This window comes from Miscanthus floridulus, chromosome 2 (genome assembly GCF_019320115.1).
Source record: "Miscanthus floridulus cultivar M001 chromosome 2, ASM1932011v1, whole genome shotgun sequence".
Classification (NCBI taxonomy): Eukaryota; Viridiplantae; Streptophyta; class Magnoliopsida; order Poales; family Poaceae; genus Miscanthus; species Miscanthus floridulus.
The window spans coordinates 162,042,896-162,058,169 of NC_089581.1; the positions used below are offsets into that span (position 1 = coordinate 162,042,896).

Here is a 15,274-nt window from a genome sequence, read left to right on the forward strand (position 1 = left end):
ACGTGTGAATTTTGTTCGTTAGATGCAGAGGGGCTACACGTTCCTTGCCGCCGTAGAGCATACATCAGCATGCAATGGAATTAATAAGCTCATCGACCAAGGCCGTAACTTTTGCTGCTCTCCCTTTTTCCTTGTTCCATTCTTATAAATATTTGGTGAAAGATTGCGTGAATGCATTCGGTTGTTACTTGTTTAAGTGTTTGGGTATCATATGCTTTTGTTTCCCTCGATCCCTTTCGATGTCTTTGCAAGCTGCCGCTAGCTCTTGGTGTGGTGGCGATTTCATCTTGCTGCGCGGGCCGGCTCGTGACAGGGAAATATGGGAAAGAGGCCGGGAATTGTATTGACAAAGCTGGCGGACGAATCACGTTCAAGCAGGGGCCTTTAGACGACCTCTTTTTTCATTTCACGCAGCCATGGAGCCTGAGCTTAGCAAGTTGGCAGCCCTGGAGAGAAACCTGCAGGAATCCAAGACCAACCGTCGATGCTGCTGTGGGCGTCTGCTGTGTTTTGCAAAAGAAGAGAGAACAATAAGGTGCCCAAATGGTAGCCTCCATCATAAAAAAGATAGAGCGAAGCGAGGGCTCATCCAGGGCAGCCTGCGGTCATGTGTCTGCAACAGCTCCGCGTAGGAGGAAGGTTTCCACACTTTTTCAAGCTAAGGCCTCAAGCTCTGTAGCTGTGCCTACAACTGTGCTGATAGCAACGCTTAAGGGATACACGGGCAGGCCTGCCTAACAAGTGTATACAGGTGAAGAGTGGAACATAAAAGTAACTTTGTGACATCACAATTGAACTTATCTCCGAGGCCTCTTGCATCTAGCCATAGCTAATGCATAAACTTGTCTGGGGATGCCTACTTTCTCATCTGTGTCAAGAAATCAGCCGGCGGTCTTCCAGTTCCGCTTGCTCCAAATGCTGAGAACCCAGCTCCTTGATTACCACCATAGGATCCGAATCCACCACCTTCAAACCAACCAAATTATGATAGTTGCCAAAAACAGGCTGTTGGCACCAGACAAAACAGAAAAAATTGCCACTGTAAATTTATTCTTTTGGTAGCCCAAACTGCTTATAAGTTGGTAAACACATAAGATCTTAGTGCCAAGTATTTCTGTGGCATCAAAGAACGGTAAGACAATAATTCAGCTCCAAAGCACCAAAGATTGTATTCCCTCGGTTCCAAATGATAAATCGTTTTGGCTTTTCTAGGTACATAGCTATTGCTTTGCACCGAGATAGCAAAAGCTATGTACCTAGAAAAGCTAAAAACGACTTATAATTTGAAAAAGATGGAGTATCTGACATGACAACAATTACTTGCAGACAACAAACCTAATATCTGACTATTTGAGTTAGAGCATGTCTCAGCAGATGGTAATGCAGATTGATCAATAATTAGTACACTTAACATTTAAGACTACAAACTGATTGAAATGGGTTTATGGATTACTGCTTGAAAAAATTGTCTGTGAGACTTAAAATCAATACATAGTATTCCTAAAGCTAAAGATCAAATACTTTACACAGATTTTTTCAGGACAGCCGAAATGAGTAAACCTATTCGGACCTGATCAGTGATAATTGCTGACAAGGGAGAGCACAAAAATTCTTTGTAAGCCTAATCACTGCCAGAAACTGGGTGTTTACCGAGTGCTAAAATATTTGCCGAGTGCATTCTATCGGGCACTCGGTAAAGAAGCTATTTGTCCAGTGCTGTCACAAAAACACTCGGCAAAATAATTGCACTCAGCAAAAGAGGCAACAAATACTCGGTGAAAGGTCCTAATGGCTAGAGGGGGGTGAATAGTCTATTAAAAATTTCTACAACTAGACAATTATGAGGCGAAGTAAGTGTTGCGCTAGCCTACTAAAAAATACAAGCCACCTACCTCAATTCTAGTTTCTATTGTTTATAACCACATAATGACTATGGCACTACGCTAAGTTAGTGTGCTCTCAAAGGCTAACTAAAGAGCCACACTAGCCAAACTAACAAACTCTCACAACTAGCTACATTAAAGAGCTTGATAACTAGTTTGCGGCAATGTAAAGAGAGAGAGCAAGATAGTTATACCGCTGTGTCGAGGAATGAACCAATCAATCACAAGAATGAAAACCAATGAAGACCAATCACCTCGGAATCAAATGATGACACAATGATTTTTTTACCGAGGTTCACTTGCTTGTCGGCAAACTAGTCCTCGATGTGGCGATTCACTCACTTGTAGGTTCACGCGCTAATTGGTATCACACGACAAACCATCAATAGGGTGCCGCACAACCAACACAAGATGAGTATCACAAAGCCACGAGCAATTCACTAGAGTACTTTTTGGCTCTTCGCCGAAAAAAGGTCAAGAACCCCTCACAATCACCACGATCGGAGCCAGAGACAATCACCAACCTCCGCTCGACGATCCTCGCTGCTCCAAGCCGTCTAGGTGGCGACAACTACCAAGAGTAACAAGCGAATCCCACAGTGAAACACAAACACCAAGTGCCTCAAGATGCAAACACTCAAGCAATGCACTTGGATTCACTCTCAATCTCACAAGGATTTGAATCAATGATGGAGATGAGTGGGAAGGCTTTGGCTAAGCTCATAAGGTTGCTATGTCAATGCAAATGGCCAAGAGAGTGAGCTAGAGCCGGCCATGGGGCTTAAATTGAAGCCCCCACGAAATAGAGCCGTTGTACCCATTCACTGGGCACAACACGGGGTGACCGGACGCGCCGGTCAGATCGACCGGACGCAGGACCCCAACGTCCGGTCGTCCGATGCTTGCCATGTGTCATCGGCTTCAAACGCTGATCGCCTGATCTCAACGGTCATCAGTATATTTAAGTAGTGACCGGATGCGCTGCTCAAAGTGATCGGACGCACCAGCGTCTGGTCGTTTCCAGTAAGGTACCAGAAGCGAAAAATCAAGACCGGACGTGTCCGGTCATGACCGATCGGACTCACCCAGCGTCCGGTCACTCAACGTCTCCCCTGTGCGCTGCATATGTCATCATACGTCATACTGATCGGACTCATGCCCTGAGCGTCCGGTCATTTCTCGCGCCAGCATTCGGTCATGAGACCGAAACCGCACACTCACTGCTGCCACTGACCGGACGCGTCGGTCCTACCGAGACCAGCGTCCGGTCACTTATAGTGACCTCCATTCACCTGGGTTTAGCCATCGGATACGTCCGTTATGCTCTGTGAAACCCTGTCTTTTCTGTATAGTGCGCTGGTGAAGTTTCTTATCCTTATTCAAATGTGCCAACCACCAAGTATGTCTACTTGTGCACATGTGTGTTAGCATATTTTCACAAATATTTTCAAGGGTGTTAGCACTCCACTAGATCCTAAATGCATATACAATAAGTTAGAGCATCTAGTGGCACTTTGATAATCGCATTTCGATACGAGTTTCACCCCTCTTAATAGTACGACTATCGATCCTAAATATGATCACACTCACTAAGTGTCTCGATCATCAAAATAAAATGACTCCTACCATTTATATATTTGCCTTGAGCCTTTTGTTTTTCTCTTTCTTCTTTTCAAGTCCAAGCACTTGATCATCACTATGGCATCACCATCATCATGTCATGATCTTCATTTGCTTCACCACTTGGAATGTGCTATCTATCTTATGATCACTTGATAAACTAGGTTAGCACTTAGGGTTTCATTAATTCACCAAAACCAAACTAGAGCTTTCACTCGGCAAAGTTTGGCACTCGGCAAACGAGAAAGAAAACACTCGGCAAATGATAGGCACTCGGCAAAGATAAGTTTGGCGAGTGCAGACACTCGACAAAGATAATTTTGCTGAGTGCCATGATCTGACACTATTGACACCGTTTTTTTGCACGTGTCAAAATGATCAGAGTGGGCTAATCGGCAGGAGGAAAGTTACTGTATACGCTGACAGCCGATGAGAATCAGCTTGTAAAAGATGGTTGCCGATGAATGGTGGTGATCGATGGAAAGGTTGATTTAGACTCGGGCGTTGCCGATAAGGTTGGAGATGTTATTGTCGATGCCGATGAAGGAAGGCTTGAAGACTACTGCCGATGAAATAGGAAGTATGCCGATGGAAAGGAGGTCGGTGAGATTTCCATCGTAATTGAGGCGGATAGGGAAATAGATAGGAGTTGATTTCCTTTTCTATATTTGTTAGAGTATGATTCATGTAAGAGTCACGTGTTTCCTTAGATATGGACTTGGTGTCCTAGTTATATTTGGTTATGTCTCTTTAGATCAGGGTATAAATATAGATTGAGGGGCAATGTAATAAAAAAATCAATCAATATCAAAACCAATTTTTACTCCTATTTGCATCTACTTACTTTTCGGCGACTTCGTCAATTTGCATATTTTTCCTTTTTACGAGTTCTCATTGATTCGGCGAGTTGCATAGCTTCAGTGTGACCTTCGGCGATTCTCGAGTTTCGTGTGAGTACCTCTTGGCCGTGACTTCTGGGCGTATCGCTGTTGTCAGGACCAAAGTGCTCGTATCTTCATCCTTGTCGATTAACAGGTCAAATCGACTGGCACGCTTTGGATATCGATTCGGGTATTAGCCCTTTGTGTTTGTAGATCCACTTTTGCATCAACACATCTTTTGGCACGCTCGGTGGGACCAATCAATCCGATCAATATGTTCAATTCCGAGATCGATTCAGGGAACATTATAGCGGTATCAGAAGAAAATCTTAAGGAAGAGCAGAGGCAGGCTATGGAAAAGGCTATAGAAGAATACAGGCAGCTTTGTCTGAAATCGTTTAGCCTGAACAAGAGTGGACAAGTCATCCAGAAGCAAGATTTGCCGTTGCCTCGGCAGGTTACCTTTGACTCCAATCCTAGTAAACTTCAAGAGATGGTTAATTCTGCAGTAAATCATGCTTTGATTAATCATTCCAATGTGTTATCCAATACTGTTCATAATGCTGTGGTTCGAACTCTCAAAGAAGGACAAGCGTCACCGCATTACATTGGGCCTGCCTATCACCAACCAGAGCCGGCATCTGTCAATACTCCATCGGCTCCCTCGGCCATTGTGGGTACAGAAGTTACTTCTCCTCTAGTATCGGCAGGCTTACCTAATATTCAATCTACACCAATATGATCAGATCCGGTACTACCAGGAGGACGAGTTCATCTTAATACAGATCTATCAGCATCAGCTATGTCAGGCCCTGTGTCTCAGAATAGCCAGATTCCTGCTAATTGGTGGGGATATGGTATGCCTCCGGAGTCATCTGCTTTCAATCCTGGGTTACCTCAAGTATTTGATGCAGTAGGAAAAGCTCCTATACCATCGGCTGTTTTGCCGATGGCTCAAGTGCCTCAATATGCTACAGCAACTACTATGCAACCAACTCCAGGAGGTTTCCAGATGCCTTTGGTTCAAATACCCAATTCAAGTCCATCGGCAAGCTTACTACCGATGCAGCAGAAAGCCCCTACTATGAGTCAAACTGGGGTTCAGTTCATGCCTCAAGCTGGTTATAATTATCCAACAATGTCAGCAAATTACCAGCCATCGGTAAGTTTTGTACCGATGAGTTCTAATAATGGTTGGTCAGGACAGTTACCTGTTCAACATACAGTTTAGCAAAATCAGCAGGTTGTAGGGATTCAACAAGGTCATATGCAAACTGGTTTCCAGAATCAAGCATCGGCAGCTCAACCGATGAATCCTTTCCAACAGGTTAATGGACCACAAGTAACGGCAAATATGCCGATTGCTGGAGATCGTGGGCCACAAAGATATGTGGAGGGATATCAGCAGGCACCTCCCGTAGAAATTCAGCCAGTTCGTCAGCAGGAGGCTGATGCGTTTTGAGCCGATAAGATAGCAGAAATTATGAAGGATCAGTTTGGGATAAAGCCCAAGGTCAATACTTATTCTTATCGGACTCCATACCCTCCTGCATATGATTTAATTCCTCTCCCAAATCGGTACAAGGTACCAGATTTCACTAAATTCTCTGGACAAGATGATACATCAACAATGAAACACGTCAATCGCTTCATTATTCAATGTGGAGAGGCAGCTAGCAGAGATGAATTAAGAGTTCGATTATTTTCATCATCTTTGTCTGGATCGGCATTTACATGGTTCATTTCATTACCACCAAATTCTATTATTACTTGGGTTAATCTAGAAAAATAATTTCATAAGTATTTCTTTGCTAGAATCCATGAAAAGAAGCTTACCGATTTAGTAAAATTGAGATAGCGTAATGATGAATCGGTAGAAAGCTTTGTGCAAAGGCTACGAGATGTAAAAAATAAGTGCTATAGTCTGGTGCTGGATGATCGGCAACTTGCCGATCTGGCTTTCCAAGGGTTATTGCCACATCTTAAAGACAGATATGCTTCTTAGGAGTTTGAAAGCCTCAGTCATCTTGTGCAAAGGATCTCTGATCAAGATACTAGGGTTTTTGAACCTAAAAAGAATTGGAGTAAAAAAGTATCATTTGTTGAAGAAGTAGGAGATTCTGATTCTGATGAAGAACCAGTTATCGGCTTAGCTGAGTGGGTTAAGAATAAAAAGCCGATATCTTGTCCCTTTGGTCAGAAAGAACCAGAAAAGTTTACCTTTGATATCACCAAGGCCGACAAGATATTCGATCTTCTGCTTCAAGAAGGCTAAATTAAGCTGTCACCTAATCATGTGATCCCATCGGCAGAAGAGTTGAAGAAGATCTTGTACTGCAAATGGCACAATGCAACTTCATACAGTACAAATGAGTGCAAGGTATTCAGGCAATAGTTACAATTGGCTATTGAATCTGGGAGAATTAAGTTTGGTACTTCCAAGGCCCAGAAGCCGATGAAAATTGATCAACACCCTTTTCCAGCAAATATGTTAGAGGCCAAAGGGAAGACCAAGGTATTGACGTCAGAGGCTGCTGAGAAAAATGCATCAGTGGATCCCCAACACCGGATAACTACCGATGATGCAAAAAGTAAGGGTTTACTGAGAGAAAGCAGTAGTTCCAAAAACCCTCCTCGACCTGGCATTGTGGTTACCCATCGAAGGCAGCAGGAGGGTTGGCGTCAGCGTAAGGACCGATATCAACAACAGCAAGAAGAGAGACGTCGAGAAGAATGGTATCGGCATAAAAATCATTGGAGGTGCCCGTTTTTCATCCATTGCTGGGAAGAAGGTATTAAATTGCCAACTGTTGAAAATTGCTCTAAGTGCAATGATTATTATGGGTTTATTTATCAATGAGCCGATCAGAGGCAGAGCATCAGTGCATGATCGGCTGGGGGCAAACTTAGTGTACATGAAAGGCTTGGTAAACGCGCTGGATATTTTCCAAGGAATCAAGAGGAACTTGAGGAGATAACAACCGCAAGAGTTCCTGATGAAGAAATATTCTACAGGGACCCTAATATACGCCGTGTAGAATCTACTGGGACCTGTTATCAGCCGGTTTGGAAGACCAAGTTTCCTCGATGGTGCCCAGAGGGTCTGACAAAGACACAGAAAAGAAGGATGCAACGTGAGCATCAAGAGGATTTATACCGAGAGGAAAATTCCTCCAATGAGAGGTCCGGTCATCGGCAGTGGCAGATAAAATACAAAAATAAGGGTCCATCGGCAGATGTTAATATGGTATTCATGTTGCCGATGGAATTTTTGGCACTATCTGATAATGAGAAAGAAGTTGTTCTCTCTGATCAAGTAGCTCAGTTGACACTAGATCCAATGATGGCTGTTTTTGAGAAACCTACTGATGATGAGAGATAGCATCTTAAGGTTTTGTTTGTGAAAGACAGAGTTGACGGGCAGCCTGTATCTAAGATACTTATCGACGGAGGGGCTGCGATTAATATTATGCCTTATGTGATGTATCGGAAACTTGGTAAGGGAGATCAAGACTTGGCCAAAACCGATATGATGCTGAAGGATTTTGAAGGCAATGTATCACTGGCTAAAGGGGCAGTATGCGTTGAATTGACTATCGGCAGCAAAACCTTACCGACGACGTTCTTTGTTATTAATGGCAAGGGTGCATATAATCTGCTTCTAGGGAGGGATTGGATTCATGCTAATTGTTGTGTTCCTTCTACAATGCATCAATGCCTCGTACAGTGGATTGGGGATAAGATTGAGTTTGTCCCTGGTTCTCTGGCATTCTTGAATGTATCCCGTCCAACCGCCGATGTTGTGGGTATTCATCCTATATTCAGATTTTCTGCCATAGATGGAGCCTTCATCGGCAGTTGAAATGTCCAAACCAGTGAGCATGTGGACATCGACAAGTGTGGGAGTAGCTGGGCCATGTCCAAACATAAAAGTGTTTGTTGTGTCTGACCAGAAGTAAGCAGCTGCAATCATCATTGACTTGTTCTTTTGCATATCGGCAATGGATAGCTAATGCATTGGTCTAGCTTCCGTTCTGCCCAGTGTACTTGCATCGACCTATTGACCCTCAAGTACCAATCTTTCCACCCTTTGGTGGTTTTGGGCCAAGATTGGAATGTATCTTTCCATAAATTTAGAGAGAAATTTTGGGCTCTAAAAGGGATTCTGTTAACCTCTGCATTAATCAGATCAGTTGGATCTGGGTTGCCCATTGGTCCTAGGCACTAGACTTGTGGCTGATCGGTTGGAATAACTAATTTGTTGCGCAGTTCCTAAGTTTAGAGGATCCGAAGAACAAAAGAAAAGAGAAAAATTACCAACTGTATGAACTCGCAAAGACCAGAGGAATCGAGGTAAAAGGTAACGGAAGAGGAACGAACCATAGGGACGTCGAAGTTGATTGCCATTATCTTGAGGTAGATGGGGGCACGAGCCGAAGACTCGAGGTTGACGCTGGGGAAAAGTTCTTGTTGATTGAGGTCGCGCAGTTGTTCGTCGGAGTCGCCGCCAGAAAGAGAGAATGTCAAAGATTGAAGTCTAAGGGTAGAAGACGAGCGTTCTAGAGAAATCTATTTATAAGCCGCTTGGAGTAGGGGTATTCTGGACTTATCTCTATGCCGCGCGCATGTAGGTCGAGGTGGTTCAGATGGATATGGTAACTGTTCGCACGATAATCAAGGGATTGTACAGATGATTTGATGGCAAGTAATCATGACTTGGAAGAGATCTCGGTATAGGATATTTTAATTCTGAAAATAGCGACATTATTATGTTAGGATCTTGCCGATGGATTATTGTTTCGGTATCTTAACCATAATCAGGGCAAGAGTGGTTGGCAATTGTGCGATATTTACTGAGGTGCGTGAATCAGGATTAGATTTGATTAGATTTGATAACAGATCAAGTTTTGGCTGGAAGGATGAGTTACGGTAATTGGGTGAAGGCAAACGTTATCTGGAGTAAATTTCGGAGCATTAATGGTTTTATACTCCGAAATTGGAGGGTATGTGTTGACACCGTTTTTTTGCACGTGTCAAAATGATCAGAGTGGGCTAATCGGTAGGAGGAAAGTTACTGTATACGCTGACAGCCGATGAGAATCAGCTTGTAAAAGATGGTTGCCGATGAATGGTGGTGATCGATGGAAAGGTTGATTTAGACTCGGGCGTTGCCGATAAGGTTGGAGATGTTATTGTCGATGCCGATGAAGGAAGGCTTGAAGACTACTGCCGATGAAACAGGAAGTATGCCGATGGAAAGGAGGTCGGTGAGATTTCCATCGTAATTGAGGCGGACAGGGAAATAGATAGGAGTTGATTTCCTTTTCTATATTTGTTAGAGTATGATTCATGTAAGAGTCACGTGTTTCCTTAGATATGGACTTGGTATCCTAGTTATATTTGGTTATGTCTCTTTAGATCAGGGTATAAATATAGATTGAGGGGCAATGTAATAAAAAAATCAATCAATATCAAAACCAATTTTTACTCCTATTTGCATCTACTTACTTTTCGGCGACTTCGTCAATTTGCATATTTTTCCTTTTTACGAGTTCTCATTGATTCGGCGAGTTGCATAGCTTCAGTGTGACCTTCGGCGATTCTCGAGTTTCGTGTGAGTACCTCTTGGCCGTGACTTCTGGGCGTATCGCTGTTGTCAGGACCAAAGTGCTCGTATCTTCATCCTTGTCGATTAACAGGTCAAATCGACTGGCACGCTTTGGATATCGATTCGGGTATTAGCCCTTTGTGTTTGTAGATCCACTTTTGCATCAACACATCTTTTGGCACGCTCGGTGGGACCAATCAATCCGATCAATATGTTCAATTCCGAGATCGATTCAGGGAACATTATAGCGGTATCAGAAGAAAATCTTAAGGAAGAGCAGAGGCAGGCTATGGAAAAGGCTATAGAAGAATACAGGCAGCTTTGTCTGAAATCGTTTAGCCTGAACAAGAGTGGACAAGTCATCCAGAAGCAAGATTTGCCGTTGCCTCGGCAGGTTACCTTTGACTCCAATCCTAGTAAACTTCAAGAGATGGTTAATTCTGCAGTAAATCATGCTTTGATTAATCATTCCAATGTGTTATCCAATACTGTTCATAATGCTGTGGTTCGAACTCTCAAAGAAGGACAAGCGTCACCGCATTACATTGGGCCTGCCTATCACCAACCAGAGCTGGCATCTGTCAATACTCCATCGGCTCCCTCGGCCATTGTGGGTACAGAAGTTACTTCTCCTCTAGTATCGGCAGGCTTACCTAATATTCAATCTACACCAATATGATCAGATCCGGTACTACCAGGAGGACGAGTTCATCTTAATACAGATCTATCAGCATCAGCTATGTCAGGCCCTGTGTCTCAGAATAGCCAGATTCCTGCTAATTGGTGGGGATATGGTATGTCTCTGGAGTCATCTGCTTTCAATCCTGGGTTACCTCAAGTATTTGATGCAGTAGGAAAAGCTCCTATACCATCGGCTGTTTTGCCGATGGCTCAAGTGCCTCAATATGCTACAGCAACTACTATGCAACCAACTCCAGGAGGTTTCCAGATGCCTTTGGTTCAAATATCCAATTCAAGTCCATCGGCAAGCTTACTACCGATGCAGCAGAAAGCCCCTACTATGAGTCAAACTGGGGTTCAGTTCATGCCTCAAGCTGGTTATAATTATCCAACAATGTCAGCAAATTACCAGCCATCGGTAAGTTTTGTACCGATGAGTTCTAATAATGGTTGGTCAGGACAGTTACCTGTTCAACATACAGTTTAGCAAAATCAGCAGGTTGTAGGGATTCAACAAGGTCATATGCAAACTGGTTTCCAGAATCAAGCATCGGCAGCTCAACCGATGAATCCTTTCCAACAGGTTAATGGACCACAAGTAACGGCAAATATGCCGATTGCTGGAGATCGTGGGCCACAAAGATATGTGGAGGGATATCAGCAGGCACCTCCCGTAGAAATTCAGCCAGTTCGTCAGCAGGAGGCTGATGCTTTTTGAGCCGATAAGATAGCAGAAATTATGAAGGATCAGTTTGGGATAAAGCCCAAGGTCAATACTTATTCTTATCGGACTCCATACCCTCCTGCATATGATTTAATTCCTCTCCCAAATCGGTACAAGGTACCAGATTTCACTAAATTCTCTGGACAAGATGATACATCAACAATGAAACACGTCAATCGCTTCATTATTCAATGTGGAGAGGCAGCTAGCAGAGATGAATTAAGAGTTCGATTATTTTCATCATCTTTGTCTGGATTGGCATTTACATGGTTCATTTCATTACCACCAAATTCTATTATTACTTGGGTTAATCTAGAAAATTAATTTCATAAGTATTTCTTTGCTAGAATCCATGAAAAGAAGCTTACCGATTTAGTAAAATTGAGATAGCGTAATGATGAATCGGTAGAAAGCTTTGTGCAAAGGCTATGAGATGTAAAAAATAAGTGCTATAGTCTGGTGCTGGATGATCGGCAACTTGCCGATCTGGCTTTCCAAGGGTTATTGCCACATCTTAAAGACAGATATGCTTCTTAGGAGTTTGAAAGCCTCAGTCATCTTGTGCAAAGGATCTCTGATCAAGATACTAGGGTTTTTGAACCTAAAAAGAATTGGAGTAAAAAAGTATCATTTGTTGAAGAAGTAGGAGATTCTGATTCTGATGAAGAACCAGTTATCGGCTTAGCTGAGTGGGTTAAGAATAAAAAGCCGATATCTTGTCCCTTTGGTCAGAAAGAACCAGAAAAGTTTACCTTTGATATCACCAAGGCCGACAAGATATTCGATCTTCTGCTTCAAGAAGGCTAAATTAAGCTGTCACCTAATCATGTGATCCCATCGGCAGAAGAGTTGAAGAAGATCTTGTACTGCAAATGGCACAATGCAACTTCATACAGTACAAATGAGTGCAAGGTATTCAGGCAATAGTTACAATTGGCTATTGAATCTGGGAGAATTAAGTTTGGTACTTCCAAGGCCCAGAAGCCGATGAAAATTGATCAACACCCTTTTCCAGCAAATATGTTAGAGGCCAAAGGGAAGACCAAGGTATTGACGTCAGAGGCTGCTGAGAAAAATGCATCAGTGGATCCCCAACACCGGATAACTACCGATGATGCAAAAAGTAAGGGTTTACTGAGAGAAAGCAGTAGTTCCAAAAACCCTCCTCGACCTGGCATTGTGGTTACCCATCGAAGGCAGCAGGAGGATTGGCGTCAGCGTAAGGACCGATATCAACAACAGCAAGAAGAGAGACGTCGAGAAGAATGGTATCGGCATAAAAATCATTGGAGGTGCCCGTTTTTCATCCATTGCTGGGAAGAAGGTATTAAATTGCCAACTGTTGAAAATTGCTCTAAGTGCAATGATTATTATGGGTTTATTTATCAATGAGCCGATCAGAGGCAGAGCATCAGTGCATGATCGGCTGGGGGCAGACTTAGTGTACATGAAAGGCTTGGTAAACGCGCTGGATATTTTCCAAGGAATCAAGAGGAACTTGAGGAGATAACAACCGCAAGAGTTCCTGATGAAGAAATATTCTACAGGGACCCTAATATACGCCGTGTAGAATCTACTGGGACCTGTTATCAGCCGGTTTGGAAGACCAAGTTTCCTCGATGGTGCCCAGAGGGTCTGACAAAGACACAGAAAAGAAGGATGCAACGTGAGCATCAAGAGGATTTATACCGAGAGGAAAATTCCTCCAATGAGAGGTCCGGTCATCGGCAGTGGCAGATAAAATACAAAAATAAGGGTCCATCGGCAGATGTTAATATGGTATTCATGTTGCCGATGGAATTTTTGGCACTATCTGATAATGAGAAAGAAGTTGTTCTCTCTGATCAAGTAGCTCAGTTGACACTAGATCCAATGATGACTGTTTTTGAGAAACCTACTGATGATGAGAGACAGCATCTTAAGGTTTTGTTTGTGAAAGACAGAGTTGATGGGCAGCCTGTATCTAAGATACTTATCGACGGAGGGGCTGCGATTAATATTATGCCTTATGTGATGTATCGGAAACTTGGTAAGGGAGATCAAGACTTGGCCAAAACCAATATGATGCTGAAGGATTTTGAAGGCAATGTATCACTGGCTAAAGGGGCAGTATGCGTTGAATTGACTATCGGCAGCAAAACCTTGCCGACGACGTTCTTTGTTATTAATGGCAAGGGTGCATATAATCTGCTTCTAGGGAGGGATTGGATTCATGCTAATTGTTGTGTTCCTTCTACAATGCATCAATGCCTCGTACAGTGGATTGGGGATAAGATTGAGTTTGTCCCTGGTGATTCTTCTTATATCATCGCATCGGCAGAATCAGATATTTATGAGCGAACTAAATGCATATCAGGAGAAGTTTGGGAAAAAGAATTCCTTAGAGTGGCTGATTATGAAATTCCACCGATCCAAGCAGTCGGTTCCGAAGAAGAGTTTTAATGGATAGGTTTACCGATGATGGAAAATTAGGGCAAGGGTTCACATCGGTAGATGATTTAGTAGAAGTAGATATTAGTGATGGCGATAGGCCAAGGCCTGCTTTTATTAGTGCTAAGTTAGATTCTAAGTGTAAGCAGCAAATAACTGATTTGTTAAAAGAGTATAAAGATTGTTTTGCTTGGGATTATACTGAGATGCCTGGATTAGACCGATCGATAGTTGAACATCGGTTACCTATCAAATCTGGATTTTGGCCACATCAGCAGCCAGCGCGCCGATGCAATCCTAATATACTTCCTGACATTAAGGCCGAAATAACTAAATTAATTGAGACGAAGTTTATTCGGCAGTGTCGATATGCAGAGTGGATCTCTAATGTGGTTCCTGTTTATAAGAAAAATAGAAAACTTCGTGTTTGTATTGATTTCAGGAATCTTAACAAAGCCACACCGATGGATGGCTATCCAATGCCGATTGCTGATTTGTTGATTGATGTTGCAGCCGGACATAAAATTATCAGCTTCATGGATGGTAATGCAGGTTACAATCAAATATTCATGGCTGAAGAAGATATTCCCAAGACTGCTTTTAGATGTCTAGGTCATGTAGGGTTGTTTGAGTGGATAGTTATGACGTTTGGTTTGAAAAATGCCGGCGCTACTTATCAAAGAGCTATGAACTTTATTTTTCATGAATACATCGACACATTAGTGGAGATCTACATTGATGATATAGTGATTAAGTCTAGAGATATCACAAAACATCTAGCCGATCTACGAAAGATACTGGAGTGCACAAGGAAGCATGGATTGAAGATGAATCCTATTAAATGTGCATTTGGTGTATCAGCAGGTCAATTCTTGGGTTTTATGATGCATCAGCGGGGCATCGAAATCAGTAGAAAGTCTATTGATGCGATTAACAAGGTGGTTGCTCCTGTTAATAAAACCGAATTGCAATCTTTGATCAGTAAGATTAATTTCATTAGAAGATTCATATCTAATCTGTCGGGTAAGATCAAGGCTTTCAGTCCATTACTTAAATTAAAAGCCGATCAGGAATTTGTATGGGGAGCTGAGCAGCAGTTAGCCCTAGATGAAATTAAGAAATATTTAACAAATCCTCTAGTGCTAGTTCCACCTCAACACAGGAAACCTTTCAGGTTGTATTTGTCAACTGATGATACCGTTATCGGTTCAGCTCTTATTCAAGAATTTGAAGGGAAAGAACGTGTTATTTATTATTTGAGCAAAAGATTAGTGGATGCTGAGACAAGGTATTCGGCCATCGAAAAATTATGTCTGTGTTTATACTTTTCTTGTGTCAAATTAAGACATTATTTGTTATCTGCCGAATGTACGGTCATATGCAAAGACGACGTAGTCAAGTATATGCTGTCGATGCCGATATTAAGTGGTAGAATCGACAAGTGGAT

At 42.6% G+C, this 15,274-nt stretch overlaps 1 pseudogene; it reads right to left on the reverse strand.

Moving 5' to 3' along the window:
* Positions 1–253: 253 nt before the first annotated feature.
* The window catches only part of LOC136537361 (nuclear pore complex protein NUP214-like), a 32,619-nt pseudogene continuing 17,598 nt past the window's right edge, over positions 254–15,274 (reverse strand).